Genomic DNA, 4,652 nt, shown 5'->3' with positions numbered 1-4,652 from the left:
GAGCTCAGTCCAGTGTTCGCGTATATAAGAGGCGGCTTTTGTGCGTGCGCTTTGTGTGTTTGTGTGTGTACTTGCGCGCGCGCAGCACAAAAAAACAGTGCACGAGTGCAGAAGTGAGTTCTATTTCATCTTCTTGCAGTTGAATCTTTTGAAATCACAATAAATGCGCATACAGAAATCGAGACACAAAATCGAAATGTAATTTTATAACAAGTAATTTGATTCCTGACCTTACGCATCTGATCTGATTTCCGAAATTGGAATAGCTTTTCAATTCCCAACCCTCCTACTAAATTATTTCATTCTTGCATGCAAAAAAACGTGTATGGTGACTATGGGGCTATGTAAAACATTTTTTACAACTTACTAGGTTTATCATTTGTCATTTTTTCCCGATAATGTCGATAATCGTCTGTTACCTGACTGTTGACATCGACATCGCGATACTTACGAGACATCGTCGATATACGATAATATCGTCATATCGCCCAGCCCTAATTTCATGCAGACTTTATTTGTAGAAGAAGGGTGCATTTGCATATAATAAAATAACATATTAATAAAATAACATTTTAACTCTGGCATTGTGAAAATAATCACTCTGTCGTGTGCTTTTCCTAACAATATCCTTTCAGTTATGTCAATATTCATAATTAACTAAAAATAAGAAGAAGAAGAAGAAGAAGAAGAAGAAGAGTAAACTATAATGTTTATTAGTGTTTTCTCTTTTGTGAGTGATGGAGGATCCCCCATCCCCCCCTTAGTTTTCTCTAAACCGAGGGTCTGTGTTGAACGAGATGTGTTTACACATGGTGTGTCTAGATGAAAACGTCGCTGTAAGAAGACAAATGCATCTGAGACTCATAAAACTCAACATGTCCATGAAAACATCAAATCCATCTCTTTATGGTTTTTGGAGTCCCATGTGGCTCCACGGTTTCAGCACAATGATTAACGGATCGTTCTTTGAGCTACGGATAAAAGCTACAGATAAAATGAAAAACATCCCTTCAGTGTGATTAATGCTCTATTGTAATGGCTCGTCTGAAATTGCATCATCTCTGCGCAGTTTCGATGTTTTGCCGCCCATCACATATTGTCTCTTTAAAGACAACATGAAACCAAAATTGACAGTATTTACTTTGTTAAGAAAAGTCCCTGGGCTTATTGTGCTTGATTCATCAGTGTATGTTACTGTAAAGAAAAAAAGGTAATTTTCATAATCTTTCATTAAAACATAATGGCTTTCTCTCTCCCAGAAATGTCTTATTTTTTATGCTGATTGCCACCAAGGTCATGTGGGAAGAGAACAATAAAATACCCCGTAATATCATAGTCAGCTAACAGTTATCAATTCAAATCCCAAACTGGTCTACCAGTAATTGTGAACGCTGTTTTCATGTTGTCTTTACCTAACAAAAACTCGCCTTGAAACCTGACTTCAGAAATGGTATGGTCAGCAGATGCTGTGAGACTGGGTCAGCTAGATGTACCTTTCATAGCCAGCACATGGTGCTAATTGACGATATAAGCCAAGCGGAGGAGAACGTCAGGTTGGGGGTCACTAAGAGACCACTCTGTGAAGCTCTAATGAAAGCCGGCGCTTTGATTTAACGGCTGATTTTAACCAGACTGAGGATGGTGACTCTGGGGATGACGAAGAGAGCTAACATTAAACAGCCTTCAGGCGTTTCAGCGATGAACCATCATTTGCAGAACAGAACGCCACGTCCTAATTCACATACTACGTCCTAAGTAGTACGTGAGATAAAAATGTGTCACAAATCACATTATGTTGAAAAAATGTTTGCAAACTTAACCCAGATGGTTTCCTCTGGATTTCTGAATTCTGCATTTGTGCATGGCTTTTACACGGAAGAGGAAAGTGTTTAACCGCTAGAAAAGGCTAAAAGCTGGGTCAGTTTGAAATCAAGTGGGAATACGGTGAATCACATTTCTGAAACCATGACTAGACTCATCTGTGTGAAAATCTCATTGGTCAACGGTACAGTTATAGCCATTCATGAGATTGTTCTAGAAATTGGCTAGTAGCTGGTTGGTAACTTTCTTGCACAATTTGTTCTTAAGGCAGATATTAGGTCTCTATAAAGTGTGTAATCGCATAATATGACGTTCACCCTGAATGATCCAATAGCAGCTTTCAAATACAGAGGTTGTGAGCAAAAGTTGTGTTCAAATGCTGTGAATTTTAGTTTATCCTTAATTCTAATTTCTTTTGCCTCACTTAACTAAAGTGAAAGATCTGTTTCTATTGAAACACGCTGTTACTTAATCATGAAAAACATAATAGATATTTTTAAATGTAAATAAGATCAATAAAAATATGCTGATACATACAACATAATAAATGAATTTTATTTGACATGCACAACTCGACCAACGCACACAGAGGTGTCGTGTTTAGGTCGGCAACAAAGTATTATTCGCATAATAAAATAAATACAATATTGATCATTCTCTCTCTTAAAATGTAAACAAGTTTAAATATCAACATTGTCACATATGTCTGAAGGATTGAAGTTTATCAGGTAAAACAAGAGCTTTTTGATGCAACTCTGTCTGCTATTTTATTCCAACCATTACTCCTGGCCAGAGGCTTCTGTAAATATTTAGTTTATATGTACAGTTTAATGGTGCGACACAAAAATATTTAGTAGTGTGTAAGTTGCAACTTAGTGCGCCTTTATGTCAAAATAAAACTTAAGTTGTATGCACAGCTGGTGCAACCTGCCACAGATGTCTACAAGTGCACTGCAGCAAAAAGTTTGCTCAACTTCTGGCCGCATGATGGAGCGTTACTTTTGCAAACCGTTGCGGTTTTTTTTTCGGAACGTCCTTGCAACACCCCATTAAAATCAATGGACTGGCAGCAATCCCTGGCATAAACTCCAGGATGGAAGCATCCTAATACTGCCCCCTAATACCAAGTGACAGCTCTTCTCACTGTTTTTAAATGTATGAAACTAAAAGTCAATTAAAAATTAATTTAAATTAAATTAATTTAGAATCTAAATAAAATGAACTTATCTGGGTCTGGGTCAGTTAAATGTAGACAAAATTTTGTGAGGGAAGACAGAATTTGTATATTCTATCCAGCCAGTTTTATATAACATTACACTGATATTATAAAATTATCAATAAAATATCTGTTTGAAAAAAAGCAGTTGTAGAGTTGGTTCATTTGCTAGCTGGCAGAATAGCTTGGGAAATGTATTATTCATTATATCGTCTCTACTCCCGTATTTCATTCATCGTATTTTGTTAAGCCCAGTTCTGCTTTCTTTCGCCTGCAAAATTTCGATGAGCAACGGTAAATGTGACCACAGCTTAAAAAGAATGTACTTTCCCATCATCAGTGGATAACAGCTTGTAGTATTAGTATGCAAATTGGGACACGGCCAAGTTCTTAACACTTTGGAGTTCAAAGTTCTGCCTGAAGAAAAAGCCCTGAAAATATGGCGGCTCCAAAAGTCTGAGCCCGCTAGTGAAAAAGCTTCTGTCTGGCATTCTTTTCCAACTGAATACAAATTTTTCAGTTACAAATGATGTTTTCAATGTAACAATTTGAGTAAAATGTTAAACTCAAAAATGAATGTCTTAGTATTTGGGTTTTTCCCTTTTTGCTTTAATGACAGCAGCATTCAAGCTGCATGAACATCCTCAGTTCACATGATCAGTGTCACAAATCTTCTTATTTGATTAGCACAGAATAGTATTTATTTCGTCTTCAAGTTGAGTAACTTTTTTTTCTTTCAAATGAAAATTCGAAAACTTTCTCAGTGTTCTCTCAGACATTTAGAGCCCACTGTATCTCCCACTTGCTGCACTGTTTCTCCTCCCCACAATCTCTCCTGTCAGAGACACTGGAAGCAACGGCACAGAGGAAGAAAATGAAACCGTTTTTCTCAATCAGCCTCAGTGTCATATAAGACAAAATGAAAATAATGCCTTTAAGGTCCAGGGAATAAACAGAGAGTATGATAGCAATATGAGGCACACGGCAGTGCTGTCCTCACTGATATTACACACACACCCCTGAGACATCCACTCAAGGCCAGTTTCTTATTACTGCTTTCTCCAAACTATTTGAGTGTGTGTGCTGCAGCCTGTTAAGAACAAGCCGTGTGTAATAGAAAAATGCCCAGAGAAAAGCTGCGTTTCACTAGATCCTCAACCATGTGAGAGAGTAAAAGGGGCGGAGCTAATTGCTGTATTGTGCAGACTTGAGGAAATATAAATTGCACTTAATTTTGTATTACTTTAATGCAGAAAAATCTCATTCTTGTCACAATGATGAAAAATTGCATCCTCATTATACATTACAAAAACATTTTTACATTTATATATTAGTAAGGGTTGTACTGCCCTTATGTTGGTATTCATTCATCAAATAATGTCTTTTCTTTTCACATTAATGAGAATTTGGGGCTGAAAATTAATTGTCATGAAAATAATGCCAAAATGCAAAACAACGTAATGGTTCTAAAAGATAGGTTTAACTTTCTTTAATGTTAAATATTCTAAATTTTTAATATAATATAATTTATATTTATACATTTTAATTTAGTATAATATATATATATATATATATTAGGGATGTTCATTTTAACCGGTTAACCGTTAACCGACCG

The 4,652-nt window shown here is 36.3% G+C and overlaps 1 protein-coding gene across 2 annotated transcripts in view; it reads right to left on the bottom strand.

The window, feature by feature from the left end:
• Positions 1-4,652, bottom strand: part of LOC107679671 (AT-rich interactive domain-containing protein 1B-like) — an 81,796-nt gene that overhangs the window by 75,939 nt on the left and 1,205 nt on the right. The gene's annotated exons all lie outside the window — the stretch shown is intronic.

Source organism: Sinocyclocheilus anshuiensis, unplaced genomic scaffold (genome assembly GCF_001515605.1).
Source record: "Sinocyclocheilus anshuiensis isolate Anshui unplaced genomic scaffold, SAMN03320099.WGS_v1.1 scaffold280, whole genome shotgun sequence".
Lineage (NCBI taxonomy): Eukaryota > Metazoa > Chordata > Actinopteri > Cypriniformes > Cyprinidae > Sinocyclocheilus > Sinocyclocheilus anshuiensis.
Note: the sequence above shows the minus strand (reverse complement) of the source record. Positions and strands in the feature narration are given on the sequence as shown.